Source organism: Heptranchias perlo, chromosome 23, assembly GCF_035084215.1.
Source record: "Heptranchias perlo isolate sHepPer1 chromosome 23, sHepPer1.hap1, whole genome shotgun sequence".
NCBI lineage: Eukaryota > Metazoa > Chordata > Chondrichthyes > Hexanchiformes > Hexanchidae > Heptranchias > Heptranchias perlo.
This window is the reverse complement of record NC_090347.1, coordinates 16,136,672-16,152,976: the sequence shown is the minus strand read 5'-3', so window position 1 is coordinate 16,152,976 and position 16,305 is coordinate 16,136,672. Positions and strand designations below refer to the sequence as shown.

At 42.9% G+C, this 16,305-nt stretch overlaps 1 protein-coding gene across 3 annotated transcripts in view; it reads right to left on the bottom strand.

Annotated features, from left to right (window-relative positions):
• Positions 1 to 9,948, bottom strand: part of LOC137341115 (transmembrane channel-like protein 6) — a 102,466-nt gene extending 92,518 nt beyond the window's left edge. For 2 of the 3 annotated variants that reach the window (XM_068004047.1, XM_068004048.1), the window contains exon 1: positions 9,853 to 9,948. The gene's annotated coding sequence lies outside the window, so the exon portion shown is untranslated. Of the gene's footprint in view, positions 1 to 9,480; positions 9,815 to 9,852 lie in introns of those variants that run through there. The other variant, XM_068004049.1, reaches the window with a different exon arrangement.
• Between the last annotated feature and the right edge of the window lie 6,357 nt (positions 9,949 to 16,305).

Below are 16,305 nucleotides of genomic sequence, written 5' to 3'. Positions count from 1 at the left end.
CTACATTTGAGTTTCCTGTCACCTGCAAACTTTGAAATTATACCCTGTATACCCAAGTCCAGGTTATTAACATATATCAAAAGGAGTAGTGGTCCTAATACTGACCCCTGGGGAACACCACTGTATAATTCCCTTCAGTCTGAAAAACAACCGTCCACCACTACCCTGTTTTCTGTCCCTTTGCCAATTTGGAGCCACACTGCCACTGTCCCTTGATGGGCTTTAATCTTGCTAAAAAGTCTATTATGTGGTACCTTATCCATTGCCTTTTGAAAGTCCATATACACAACATCAATTACAATACCTTCATCAACCCTCTCCGTTACTTTATCAAAGAACTCAGTCAAGTTAGTCAAACAAGATTTTCCTTTAATAAATCCATGCTGACTTTCATTTATTAGCCCATACTTTTCCAAGTGCCAATTAACTTTGTCATGGATTATTGTCTCTAAAAGTTTCCCCACCACCGACGCTAGGCTGACTGACCTGTAATTGTCAAGTTTATTCCTCTCCCCTTTTTTGAACAGGGGTGTAACATTTGCAATCCTCCAGCCCTCTGGCACTGTCCCCATATCTAAGGGGGATTGGAAGGTTGTGGGCCGAGCCTCCGCAATTTCCACCGGCTTCCCCCAGTAACCTAGGATGCATCCCATCCGGACCGGGTGACTTTTCTACTTTGAGTACTGCCAATCTTTTAAATACCTCCTCTTATCTATTTTTATCCTGTCCAATATCGTTCCTACCTCCTCCTTTACTGCTACAGTGGCAGTATCCTCTTCTCTACTGAAGACGATGCGAAGTATTCATCTCAGCCATGCCCTCTGCCTCCACAAGAAAATGTCCTTTTCTGTCCCTAATCGATCCCACTCTGCCTTCGAGATCAAATCGAACCATTATAAAATGTGTAACCCTTGATCCATTTTCAAGTTTTGTGGACATTACATCAGAAAAAGGTCTGAACTATCTACATGAAAAAAGCTAACAGGATAAGTTAAACATGAATAAGAGCAGTAATACCCCTTTTTAATGCATAATCATTACTAGTTATGCAGAATTTGATGCATTCTGCAACTGGGAGCATTCAGCAATTGTACGCAAACAGAAATAGTGGGGAAGTGAAATTGGAGATTAAAAGCACTAAAAGGCAACACAATTAGCAGAAAATATAACGGGAAATAGTAAGGGCTTTAATTAGCATATTAAAAGTAAGAGAGAAGATAAGGAAAGGAGGATAGGACTACTCAGATGAAGAGGGAATCTAGTTGTGGAGGATGAAGGTATAGCACAGATACTGAAAAAAATTACATAAATTTTTATTGTAAATGATTGAGAGAGAGAGAATGTAGGACGACAACATGGAACAATTATTATGGATAACCTTACAAACGGAATTAGTGCTGAAAAATTAGCAGAACTCAAAGTGGTAAGTCACTGGACTCTGATATTGTGCATTCTAAAATGTTGAAGGATGTCAGACAAGAGATAGCAGAGGCTCTGGCCATCATTTTTTCATCTTCCTTAAATATGCAAATTGTGCCGGTGGACTGAAGGGCAGTGAATGTAACTTCTGTGTTCAAGAAGAAAGAGAAGTGTAAAGAGAGTAATTATAAACTAGCAAGCCTAACCCAAGTTGTGGACAAGTACTCCAAATCCATCATTCGAAATCAAATTAGTGAGCATAGAATATCAAGGAGATCCATGTTTGAAGAATTGACTAATTTTAATAAAGGAAATGCAATAGGTGTAATTTTTAGTCACAAGTTGTTTTGATAAGGTGTCCAACATGAGACTTTTATCCAAAATTCACAAAGGATAGAAGAGAAAATCTAGCAGCAAGGCCTGAAAATTGGTTGAGGGATAGGAGACAAATGTTTAGGATTAATCGATGTTGCTCAGATTGGTGAAGGGTATGAAAAGTTGTGTTTTGCGGGTCAGTGTTGGGTCCACTTCTTTTCCGTTTTATATATAGATCATATTGGACTTTGGTGTCGGGAACACAATATTGAAATTTGCTGACGACACAATAGTAGATGTTTGCCAAAAGCAAGGACTGTAGAAGACACCAGAAGAAGAGGCAGGTAAATAGGATGGCCAAGTTAATGCAGAGGACTGTGAGGTAATGCATTTTGGGAGAGAAAACCAGGAATGAGAGTATCTGAGAAACCTAGGGGTTCAAATATGTAATTCCTAGAAAGTGCAAATGCAGATAGACAAAACCATAAATCATAGAATCTTACAGCACAGAAGGAGGCCATTCAGCCCATCGTGCCTATGCCGGCTCTGTGAACGAACTATCCAATTACTCCCAACTCTCTCTTGTCCCACAGCACTGCAAATTTTTCCATTCCAATTCTCCAATAAAATAGGTCAATGACATTTTGGGTTTTATAAATAAGGGCAGAAAACTCAAAGCAAAGAGACAATGATAGAATACAGTGCATAGTTTTGAACACCACATTATACAAAGGGGATTAAAGCCACAGAGTGTGCACAGCATAGAGCCACCATGATGATACCAGGGATGAAAAGCTATAGTTATGAAGAGGGACTTGAGATACTGGGACTATCTGTATTTGAACAGAGAAGGCTCAGAGCAGATTCAATCAAGGTTTTTAAAATTATGATAGAGTGAATGGGGAAAGACCGTTTCATCTAGTTGGGAAAAGGTCATTAATTTAAAATAATTGCAACGAGAATAAGGACAGGGTTTGCTGCAGAGGCAAGCAATTTGCCCACGGGGTAATCCAGAAGTCCCCAGGCAATGTAAAGGGGGCAGCACCCAATGTTAGTGGTCTCCTGCCCCTTTTCCTGCCCTTTGCGCCGAGGAACTGAGCATTCCCCAAATAGATTGGATGGGAAAAATTGGCTCCAATGATTCATACACCCTCTAGTCATCATGGTGTGGGGCAGGCTTGATGGACCAGCTGGTCTTTTCCTGCCTGTCAATTTCATATATTCATATGTAATATATAAACTACTAGCTGCTTTATATCACTTCTTAATGTAGAACAGGTGTGGAATTTACTTCATTCTGTCAAATCTACAATGTTCAATATCACAACTAGACACCCTGCAGAATCAACTACAAATTTCAGCTATACACCATGGATGAGCAGTTCTCTGTTATCTCCATTTATTGTTCCCATATTATAGAGTGCAAGCCATTGATATCATCAGTGGATCTAGTAGAAATCCTGATTAAGTAAATGCATAAGAGTTTCACATTTTTCACATATGATCCATCTCGGCCTCCTCCCGATATCCCCACCATCACAGAAGCCAGTCTTCAGCCAATTCGATTCACTCCACGTGATATCAAGAAACGGCTGAGTGCATTGGATACAGCAAAGGCTATGGGCCCCGACAACATCCCGGCTGTAGGACTGAAGTCTTGTGCTCCAGAACTAGCTGCGCGTCTAGCCAAGCTGTTCCAGTACAGCTACAACGCTGGCATCTACCCGACAATGTGGAAAATTGCCCAGGTATGTCCTGTCCACAAAAAGCAGGACAAATCCAATTCGGCCAATTACCGCCCCATCAGTCTACTCTCAATCATCAGCAAAGTGATGGAAGGTGTTGTCGACAGTGCTATCAAGTGGCACTTACTCACCAATAACTTGCTCACCGATGCTCAGTTTGGGTTCACCAGGACCATCCGGCTCCAGACCTCATTACAGCCTTGGGCCAAACATGGACAAAAGAGCTGAATTCCAGAGGTGAGGTGAGAGTGACTGCCCTTGACATCAAGGCAGCATTTGACAGAGTGTGGCACCAAGGAGCCCTAGTAAAATTGAAGTCAGGGGGAAAACTCTCCATTGGCTGGAGTCATACCTAGCACAAAGGAAGATGGTAGTGGTTGTTGGAGGCTAATCATCTCAGCCCCAGGGCATTGCTGCAGGAGTTCCTCAGGGCAGTGTCCTAGACCCAACCATCTTCAGCTGCTTCATCAATGACCTTCCCTCCATCATAAGGTCAGAAATGGGGATGTTCGCTGATGATTGCACAGTGTTCAGTTCCATTCGCAACCCCTCAAATAATGAAGCAGTCCGAGCCCGCATGCAGCAAGACCTGAACACCACCCAGGCTTGGGCTGATAAGTGGCAAGTATCATTCGCGCCAGACAAGTGCCAGGCAATGACCATCTCCAAGGAAGAGAGAGTCTAACCACCTCCCCTTGACATTCAACGGCATTACCATCGCCGAATCCCCCACCATCAATATCCTGGGGGGTCATCATTGACCAGAAACTTAACTGGACCAGCCATATAAATACTGTGGCTACAAGAACAGGTCAGAGGCTGGGTATTCTGCGGCAAGTGACTCACCTCCTGACTCCCCAAAGCCTTTCCATCATCTACAAGGCACAAGTCAGGAGTATAATGGAATTCTCTCCACTTGCCTGGAGCTCCAACAACACTCAAGAAGCTCGACACCATCCAGGACAAAGCAGCCCGCTTGATTGGCACCCCATCCACCACCCTAAACATTCACTCCCTTCACCACCGGCGCACTGTGCTTGCAGTGTGTACCTTCCACAGGATGCATTGCAGTAACTCGCCAAGGCTTCTTCGACAGCACCTCCCAAACCCGCGACCTCTACCACCTAGAAGGACAAGAGCAGCAGGTACATGGGAACAACATCACCTGCACGTTCCCCTCCAAGTCACACACCATCTCCACTTGGAAATATATTGGCGTTCCTTCATCGTCGCTGGGTCAAAATCCTGGAACTCTCTTCCTAACAGCGCTGTGGGAGAACCTTCACCACACGGACTGCAGCGGTTCAAGGCGGCGGCTCACCACCACCTTCTCAAGGGCAATTAGGGATGGGCAATAAATGCCGGCCTCGCCAGTGACGCCCACAACCCATGAACGAATATAAAAAAATCTGTTGTCACAGAGACGGCTTGCTTACTTTTTTTTAAAAAAGAGATGCAGCACCAATTAAACCTTTCTTACTAAACAGAACAATGGAATAGAACGGACGAGCAGTCTATTTTACTGCAACAAAAAAGAACAACTTTACACTTCAAATGCAAGATCACAATAATGAAATTACATCGAGCAAGAATGGAAGAGGAGTATCGCATTTTGATGCTGAGTTCAACAAACAAGATATGATGTGGCTGACACACTGGTGCACTGCAGCGATACTCTTCACATGTTGTTTCACATAGTGGCTGCATGTGGCTTCACATTCAGTTACCAAACTAGACGCTGCCATCACAGGAATGCCAAGTACAGGTTGAGAATATCAGGCTGTCCTCATGAACCTTTTAACAACTGGTTCAAAAATGGCATCACATGAACCAGGGAGCAGGTCACATGTCTGGCCTCTAGCTCAGGGAATTGTACATGTCAAGTGACAAAACTGAAACAAAAGCAAGTCACTGACTTTTTTGTTTGTCTTGATTTCAACAGCTTCCAGCTCAGGCATCATCTGACTGACACGGTGAACAAGTCAGCTGAATAAACAACACAATGGATTTCCCCCCACCACCAATGTGATTTGTAATAGTGGTTTTATTTTACAGTAAATAATTATGGACAACACTCCTTTAGGGCCGTGGACAATTGGGCTGACTCAGTCCTTTAAGCTTTGTTTTGCCAACACTGGCCAATTGAGTTCACATCTCTTTCTGCATAACTAATATCCAAAAATTAAATCCATATTCAAACAAGTCAATTCATGGTCCAGTTGCTCTGAAAGCATTTATACTGTCTGCTTCTACCAAAGGCTGGGAGTCAGGAGGGTTTGACGTCTTTAGTGAGCAACCCGTGAACTGAACCATTTTACTTTATGGGACAGGGAACTTAACCAATTTAATTTCAATAATATGGGATGTTACAGCTATTTAACAAATGACAGTTAGCTGAACTGTTTTATAAACCTGCTATGTACATAAATGCAATGGTTTTCAGAGCACGTTTTGCTGGTTGCAGTTATACTACAGCCCGCGTGTACCTTACTCCTAGCACTGTCACAATAGCAATATAAGGTGTATCATGCACGCTACAGTCAGACTGCATCAGTTTTATTATTGAATAAAAACAAGTTGTAATTCAGCCTGGACACAGGCCCAGATACTTAAGAGTTGATAAAGTGATAACGGAAGTTGCTGGTTTTAAATTAGCATCTTGTCAGTTACATAAGATCAGTGGCTGCCGCCAAGAGCTGGGACCAGATGTGGTTTGCAGGGGTCTTGTTACAAAACCCATTTTCCTGAATGGACAGTTTTATACTATCCACCCCAGGGAAGCAGATACAGGGCCGGGCTGGAACCCAGTGTCCTTTTTGATTAAACCTGTTACAAAGGGGTGGAGTCTGCAAGTAGCTGAGGTCTGGCACAATATCCACCCACCACTAGCAAGATTCAGACAAATAATCCACTTCATGTGTGTAAGGGAATAAGCCCCATTTTATACCACACATTATGTGCAGGTTATTTTTCAGCTGGAAGTGTTGTCATAGAACCATAGATGAACTTCAGGTAGTCAACAGTACAGCATCCAAATGTTTACTGTAACATGCTGAATGTTTGATCTGACACATTTCAGAGATTAGCCATATCCAGATCCAGGCTTAGCATTTTGTGTTTGCAGGTCTACTGGGAATCTGTGGTATGAAGTTGAAGCAATATTCTACCAGTTTGCTTTGCCAAAACAATTACAAATCAAAGGATGGGTTACATGTAGTCACTGAAATCATTTAAAATTATTCAAAAGGTATAAAGTTTTTAAAAGAACTGTTCCTTACACTCCCCCCTCAGATGATGGTTCTTGCCATGAACGTTTGTTTTTACGATACCTATGTCTTCAGAGCAAACAGTGTAAGTATGTCATTTTATCTGCCAAAGACAAGTACAGTCATGCATTGCAAAATTGTAAAAAAATCTTCTCGCTTTTAGCTAGCTCTGTTAATTCAACTTCACTATAGCCTACGAGCAGTTTACGATGACATACAAAATGGCCAGCAGCCCTGACTTGACAAGCTATTAATCTTTATGGTGCCAATTTCAGGTTGAAGTCCCTCCATGAAGGAAGTGCAAACTTTTGCATGATTGAGTGTGTATTTTTTTTAAATATCACTTATCGTGATGAACATGACAAGTGCAGAATATGCTTTAATGTTTAACAGGCCATGTGAACGGCACTTCACAACTCTCTGGTAGTGACTAGCTTTCAACTAAACACTTACATTTCAATTCTTGGGGCTACAAACTGTATAATCTTAATTCTTTTGCAAAAGAGCTGGGTAATATCTTGTTAGGGAAAGGATTGAAGGTTATAAGGATAAGCACAAAAAATGATGAAATATTCCCTGCAATATGTTAGTTCCTGAATTAGTGGAAGGAGGAAAGGTCATTCCAAGGAAAGCAACCAGTCAAGCATATATTAGATAAAATGCAAAGTTGGTTATTCTGGACTTTCATTCGATTTTGTTCAAGGGCAAGAAACTTTCCAGAACAATTTTCAAGCAACTACATCAGTTGCATAGGACAACTTGTTCACTCAGCAGAAAGAGTGAGCTCAGTGGGCTGTATTCCAAATTTTCTTCCTATCACTATGAGCAAGGCAAAGTGGCTGTGAGGGATCTTCAGTTTGACTGAAGAACTACTGCAAACTACACACCTATAGTACGTTACTTTTCTAACACTTGAGAATGTTTGTAAAAATGGGAGTACAGAGATTTTCCATGCAATGTTCCATATTTTGGCACTAAACACAGAAGAGTTATTATTTCTTTCACTTAAACTATCAAGACAGTACATTTTGCAACATATGTTATTCTTTATAATAACCAGTCATTTCCAGGGTCAGTATTTTTTTTAAAAGAACATAATTAACAGGCAAAGGGCACTGAGCCCATCTAGCCTCCTCCCTTCTAATTTGAAGCACAAGATCAAGCTTGGTACTCTGCTTCGCTGATATATACTCTGTTCCCAAGGCTGCTATTAACACCCTTAATATATAAACCATAGATAAATCAATTAAGTGGTGCAGCAACACCATGGAACCAAACAAAATGGTAAAACCACCTTGTAGTAAAATCTTTATTACACAAGCATATGCCAGACGTGCACCTATTAATACCATTTTTTCTTTAAGTATGATCTGGCATGCAATTGGTCATTGGCATGAAGTTAACCATATCTGTGCTACAAATACCAAACTTCGTCGTCCAGTACTTCCCCGGAGCGGAGAAACTACGCCATGTTCTTCGCAGCCTTCAACATGTGATCGATGACGACGAACACCTCGCTAAGGCCATCCCCATACCTCCACTACTCGCCTTCAAACAGCCACCTAACCTCAAACAGACCATCGTTCGAAGCAAATTACCCAGCTTTCAGGAGAACAGCGTCCACGACACCACACAACCCTGCCACGGTAACCTCTGCAAGACATGCCAGATCATCGACACAGATACCACCATCACACGAGAGGACACCACCCACCAGGTACATGGTTCATACTCCTGGGACTCGGCCAACGTTGTCTACCTCATACGTTGCAGGAAAGGATGCCCCAGAGCATGGTACATCGGCGAGACCATGCAGACACTGCGACAACGGATGAACGGACACCGCGCAACAATCGCCAGACAGGAGGGTTCCCTCCCAGTCGGGGAACACTTCAGCAGTCAAGGACATTCAGCCTCCGATCTTCGGGTAAGCGTTCTCCAAGGCGGCCTTCGAGACACAAGACAACGCAAAATTGTCGAGCAGAAATTGATAGCCAAGTTCCGCACCCACGAGGACGGCCTCAACAGGGATCTTGGGTTCATGTCACGCTACATGTAACACCACCAGCGAAAAAAAGTTATCTGTTTTTAATACAACTGGTCATTCTCTCTCTCTCTGTCTTTCTGGTCCTTCTCTCTCTGTCTTAGTGATTTGACCCCTTGTGTATTCAGTATTCTTGGATGTAATGTTTCCCTGACTAACCTGTCTGAACTCCATCCACTCCTTTGATTGCTGTGATTATCTCTCTGCCGAGGTGTGATAAAGGGCAGTTAGAAAGATTATCTGTCATCACCAGGCATTGTTCTCTGACTATATATGCTGTGCCTTTATGGAACCCTTCACTCACCTGACGAAGGAGCAAAGCTCCGAAAGCTTGTGATTTAAAATAAAGCTGTTGGATTATAACCTGGTGTTGTGCGACTCCTTACATTTGTCCACCCCAGTCCATCACCGACATCTCCACATCAACATTAGGAAGAACACTGCTGTTTTTCTGAACCGCCGTTGGGCAACAGGTTAGTTCCCACCATTTCTGGTTTCTTGCCAAGGGTTACAGCTGACACAGCCGCCATCCAACACATTATTTGCAATGGTCTTCAGCTCATTTTACCCTTGTGTAACCATTAAGCGCACGGATCGATTCTAAACATGTGTTAACCCAGTTAAGAATGCCGAGCCTCAAAACGTAAGTGCTTTTATTTGTAAAAAGCTCTCAACTAAAAAAAAAGTTTACCTGCCGAAAGAATAGTTCTCTCAGAATGGAAAGATGCATCATTTCATATGTTGAACGATCAGGAAAGCATTGCCCTCTGAACCTTGCTCCCTTCACCGCTTGGTTGAGTTTGAAAGGCGACTTTCCTCAGATGCACTGAAGTAAATTTGGGGCTTTCGGAGCCAGGTAAGGACTTCGCACAGAAACAAACGAAGAGCGCAGCCTGATAACAGGCGCTCCGGGGATGCTTCGATGTTCCTCAGCGGCGCCCAGTGAAAGATTCTGTACGAGGTTTAATTGTTTCTTTAACATTCGCGCCAGGACGTTGTTAACCACACGAGCCCCTCCCCACCTTAAAACTTTGTAAACTAAAGTTTCCTGGGTCGCTCTTACCTCAGGGGATTGTGCCCTTTCTGTCCCGGCTTTCCAGCTGTGACTCTTTGTAACTCTGAACACTGTTGTGGTGGCTGCTATTTTTGTTGCAACACTTTGTTCCCACAAGCGGCACCTGTTCCCCCAGCGGCCGCAAGCGGCGCTCTCCGCCCAGGACCCACCACAGGCTTCTGGGAGACGTAGTTCATAGAATCATCGAATGGTTACAAGCACAGGAGGAGGCCATTCGGCCCATCGAGCCTCTGCCCGCTCTTTACAAGAGCTCGCTCTTTCCCTGCAGCCCTGCAATTTTTTTCCCTTCCAATATTTGTCCAATTCCTTTTGGAAAGCCACGATTGGATCTCTTTTTAAAAATTCGTTCATGGGATTAATTGGTGCTGCATCTCTTTTTAAAAAAAAAGTAAGCAAGCCGTCTCTGTGACAACAGATTTTTTTATATTCATTCATGGGTTGTGGGCGTCACTGGCGAGGCCGGCATTTATTGCCCATCCCTAATTGCCCTCGAGAAGGTGGTGGTGAGCCGCCTTCTTGAACCGCTGCAGTCCGTGTGGTGAAGGTTCTCCCACAGTGCTGTTAGGTAGGGAGCTCCAGGGTTTTGACCCAGCGACGATGAAGGAACGGCGATATATTTCCAAGTCGGGATGGTGTGTGACTTGGAGGGGAACGTGAAGGTGGTGGTGTTCCCATGTGCCTGCTGCCCTTGTCCTTCCAGGTGGTAGAGGTCGCGGGTTTGGGAGGTGCTGTCAAAGAAGCTTCCACCACCCTTTCAGGCAATGTATTCCAGATCATAACTACCCGTTGCGTAAAAAAGTTTTTCCTCAAGTCGCCTTTGGTTCTTTTGCCAATCACCGTAAATCTGTGTCATCTGGTTCTCAACCATTCCGCCAATGGGAACAGTTTCTGTTTATTTACTTTATCTAAACTTGTCGTGATTTTGAACACTTCTATCAAATCTCCTCTTAATCTTCTCTGTTCTGAGGTGAACAACCCCAGCTTTTCCAGTCTATCCACGTAACTGAAGTCCCTCATTCCTCAAACCATTCCAGTAAATCTTTTCTGCACCCTCTCTAAGGCCTTCACATCCTTCCTAAAGTGCGGTGCCCAGAATTGGAGACAATACTCCAGTTGTGGCTGAACCAGCGTTTTATAAAGGTTCAACATAACTTCCTTGCTTTTGTACTCTATGCCTCTATTTATAAAGCCCAGGATCCTGTATGCTTTTTAACTGCTTTCTCAACCTGTCCCACCACCTTCCAAGATTTTTGTACGTTTACCCCCAGGTCTCTCTGTTCCTGCACCCCCTTTAGAATTGTACCATTTAGTTTGTATTGCCTCTCCTTGTTCTTCCTGTCAAAATGTATCACTTTGCACTTCTTTGCGTTAAATTTCAATTGCCATGTGTCTGCCCATTCCTCCAGCCTGTCTATGTCCTCTTGAAGTCTATTGCTATCCTCCTCACAGTTTACTACACTTCCAAGTTTTTGTGTCATCTGCAAATTTTGAAATTGTGCCCTGTACACCCAAGTCCAAGTCATTAACATAAAAATCAAAAAAAGCAGTGGTCCTAGTACCAACCCCTGGGGAACACCACTGTATACTTTCCTCCAGTCCAAAAAACAACCGTTCACCACTATTCTCTGTTTCCTGTCACTTAGCCAATTTCGTATCCATGCTGCCACTGCCCCATTTATTCCATGGCCTTCAATTTCGCAGACAAGCCTATTATATGGCACTTTATCAAACACCTTTTGAAAGTCCATATACACAGCATCAACCGCATTGTCCTCATCAACCCCCTCTGATACCTCATCACAAAACTCAATCAAGTTAGTTAAACATGATTTTGCTTTAACAAATCCGTGCTGGCTTTCCTTTATTAATCCATACTTGTCCAAGTGACTATTAATTTTGTCCTGGATTATCATTTCTAAAAACTTCCCCAACACCGAGGTTAAACTGACTAGCTTGTAGTTGCTGGGTTTATACTTACACTCTGGTTCAAAAAAGGGTGTAACATTTGCAGTTCTCCAGTCCTCTGGCACCACCCCTGTATCTAAGGATGTAAGATTCTCAAAATTCACAGATCCCCCAAAACTCGGAGAAAAACCCTAAAGAAATTCACCTTTTCCCTGAGTATGGAAAACTTTGGCCATTGACTAAAATCCTAAGATGGAAGGATCGGTGAGAGGTCACCAGACGAATTCAACAACACATACAGTGGAATGTGGGAGAATTACTGCTTCAGACATGTCTCTGTTTTAATGCAAAACCTACAGCAGGTGGTCAACACTCACTGGCATCGAAAGAGGCAACTGCTCCAGACATGGTGGGGCCATGTCTTTGTTTTAAAGAAAAACCGATCAAAACCTAGGACGTTGGATACAAAAGGAAGCCTAGTGTGACAAGCTCTAAAAATTGGAATTAACAATGACCCATCGGGCGAAGCAATTGCAGCATGATGAGGGACCATCAAAAAGCCATCAAAGATTCTTAAGGACTTTGTAAGAACTGTTTAAACAGACATGAAGTGGTTTTTTTTAAAGTGACGAAGACCATTGTAAGAGAGGGATATAGAAGTGGAAACTCGAAACCTCTCTCGTGCTCTCTCTCTCTCTGGTTCTTGCTGGGCTTGTGTGCTGCTTGTCTTGTTCTGCCTGTCTCTGGAAGGAAAGCAGCTTCCAGTGAAACCAATTAACCCTACGTGAGAGAACCGGTCAGCCAGACCTGCAAGTGCAATGGATTGTTCAACAGCTCAGGAGGCGACAGTTCAACAAGGCGAGGGGGCAACAGAGAGAAGGTCAGCAGCTCTAGAAGCAGGCCGACACACAAGATGAAACCAGAGCAACAGCCCCAGTGACCATCAGACACCTCGCGGCAACAAGGGCCTTACGAAACAACCAACCGAATATTGCCACCAACCAACCGGGTAATATTGCAACCAAAGAAAACCAACTCGGGAGAAAACCGAAGATCCGCAAAGTTTCCACTCTACAATCTCTGGGTGAATTACTGTCAAGGATTTGTTCGGTGAGCACTATCTCTGGTCCTTTAGAGTCCAACTTAGCTAGTATAGTGGGATTGGGAGGGGTGAGGTATCTTTCTACTGTAATTTCCCTCATGTGTACTGAAGTGTTCCCCATTTTATTAGAGTGCTAAGATTGTTGTGTTGTATTTTCTCTCTTGAATAAAGATCAAAGTTTCTTGCACCAAAACCAGTTGTCTGCTGCACTTTGTCACAACCCCCAAATAAGTGCAAGGTCTAGAACCCAGGGAGTGGGAGCGATTTGAACTGCTCAGAAGTCAGAGGTGAAGCTGACACACACCACCACCCCCTACAAGGAGGATGGGAAGATTATGACCAGCATCTCTGCAATTTCCACCCTTACTTCCCTCAGCAATCTCGGATGTATCCCATCCAGACTGGATGACTTATCTACTTTAAGCATGTTCAGCTTGCTTTGTAATAGATGTATCAAACATTTCTCTGTCTCTTAATTTTCAAATGTATGTTTGCAATTGCATTAGGATGACTGTTCCATTATTTATTTTATATACAGCCATGTTGTTATAATACCACTTTTTAAAATTGGCAAAAGTTGGGGGGACATTAGTTTTAACAGGAGCCATGTCTGATCATGTGTTCATGCCTCCAGAAAGAGAGAAAATTGGAAAAAATAAATTCTGCCTTGTTAAGGAAAAAAACACTTTCATAAATGCTAAAGCAAAAAGCCACACAGATGGGTCTTGTTTTTTTATTTTACTGTGCATCTCGCTCACATCTGCATTAGATTTTCAACATCATCTGAAAACATATCTGGTTCCGCATGTATGCTGACAACACCCAGCTCCACCTCACGACCACCTCTCTCGACCCATGTGTTGTCAGGCTGCTTGTCCGACATCCAGTATTGGATGAGCATAAAATTCCTCCAATTAAACATAGGAAAGACCGAAGCCATTGTCTTTGGCCCTCACCACGAACTCCGTTCCTGAACCACTGATTCCACCCCTTCCTAGCCACTGTCACAGACTAAATTAGACTGTTAGCAACCTCTGCATCCTATTTGACTCTGAGCTGAGCTTCCGATCATTCATCCTCTCCATCACTAAGACTGTAATATCACCTATCTCCAATTTCCTTCGCTCTACCATTGGCACCTACGCCTTCAGCTGCCGAGGCCCTCAGCTCTGGAATTCCCTCCCTAAACCTCTCTACCTCTCTCTCCTCCTTTGAGATGGTCCTTAAAACCTACAACTTTGACCAAACTTTTGGTCACCTGTCCGAATATCTCCTTTGGCTCGGTGTCAATTTTTTTTGTCTGATGACACTCCTGTGTGGCACCTTGGGATGTTTTACTATGTTAAAGGAGCTATAGAAATGCAAGCTGTTGTTGAAGTTTATAACATACATAATTACATTAGAACTGCGTGTTTGAAATAATACCAATTTTGTAAGCAATTTACATGATTTTATTTTAATTCTTGATTTTCAGTTTGCTTTGGGTTAACCTGAATCCAGAATCCAAGTGAAAGATAAATCACTTGTCCCTTAATTTCAGCTTGAGTGTATGAGGGCCAAATGTAAAGAATAACAGTGACATTGTACAGAATATTCAGTGGCAATCTTTTACTCCTCCTTCAACATCCTGCAAAGAGTTACCATACAGCCTGAGCCCTTGCATTCTATTTTCCTGTTTACACCGTTAGATGGATGTCAAAATGAACACAGACCAGCGAGCTTCCCAATCATCTACATAATACAAATGATTCCGATTTCAGATATCCAGTGGTATGTGCGGGATTTTATTAAGAGGGGAGGATGGTGGCAAGGTGCGAAGATCAAATCTAATTTGCAATGGCTACATTTCAGCAGGCTTCTCAAGCATCACTCATTAGGAGTGACAGTTGCTCATTGTGACCTATTTTCATTAATGTCATTCTTGAAAAAATGCGAATAGTTTTGCAGTTTATGCGGGTCACATCACTTTTTGACTCAGTGGTAGAACTCTTGCCTCTGAGTCAGAAGATTGTGGTTTCATGATTGAAACACATAATCTAGGCTGATGCTTAAGTGCTGCACTGAGGGAGTGCTGCATGGTTAAAGATGCAGTCTTTCAGATGAGATGTTAAACCAATGGCTTGTCTTTGCTGTTGGGCGGACCTAAACGATCCCACGGCATTAGTCAAAGAAAAGCATAGGAGCCCGCCTGATATCCTGGCTAACATTTATCCCTCAACCAAAACCAATAAAAAACAGATTATTTGGTAATTTATCTCACTGCTGTTTGTAGAACAATTGGCTGCTCTGCTTTCCTACATTACAACAGTGACTACACTTTGAAGCTACTTTATTGGCCCTTTGGGATGTCCTGAGGACATGATGGGTGCTATGGAGAAAGCAAGTTCTTTCTTTAACATTTCCTCAGTGTTGATCTGTATTTTAGTGCCTCCTCTAAGGGGGGAACCTAGGTTACCTTTTTGCAGGGGGTGGAGGAGGGTGCAGGGAGGAGCAGAAGATAAATCTTTGAGTGTCGATTTTCTGAAAGAAAACTTTTATTTGAACATGTAATTATGTTATTGGTTTAGTGTTTTTTTCCCCCTCCTCAGAAAACAGGATAGAAAAGTGTCAGTTGGACTGGATTTATTTAGAATGGGTCAAGGATGCTGCACTTCACTCATGCATTGCAGAGCGAATTCACTGCTGTGGTAGTTTTTATGAAAGGATAAATGAGAGGCAAAAGCAATATACTGCAGATGCTGGAAATATGAAATAAAAACAGAAAATGCTGGATACACTCAATGGGTCAGGCAGCATTTGTGGAGCGAGTGTTTAAATAAAACAATTGTCCTCTGACATCCATCTGTTGCAGTCTCTCATCATATATTGTAGGTGTTTCCTTGGCAGCATCTGCTGGTGATCTGAAATTGGCAATTGCAGTTGTATGTGTGCGGCAGAGATTTCTTGTGCAACAAAACTAATTAACTGTACACCCTGAAGTGGAAGTATATTTATAATGAACACTGGGCTTCCCTGGAATCTGAGTCGACAGCACAAATTCCAATGGAATCTCCAACAAGAGGTAGTGTAAACAAGGGTTACGCAATGTAATTGGTTTCCAATGACTGCTGGTGTTGTACTACATCATGTAGTCCACAAAGAATCATACCAACATGCTGTAGAAATGGCGAGTTTTCGACTACTTCATATCAATACCAACCACAGCATTGAAAAGTGTCAGTGGGGTTGGATGTATTTACAGAGAAGTGACGTGCGGAAATTTAAATGTAAAATAAAAATGCTCCATGGCTGCCAGTGTGTTGAAATATTTAAGAACAAAAGAAATAGGAGCAGGAGTAGGCCATATGGCCCCTTGAGCCTGCGCCGCCATTCAATCAGATCATGGCTGATCTTCGACCTCAACTCCACTTTTCCGCCCAATCCCTATACCCTTT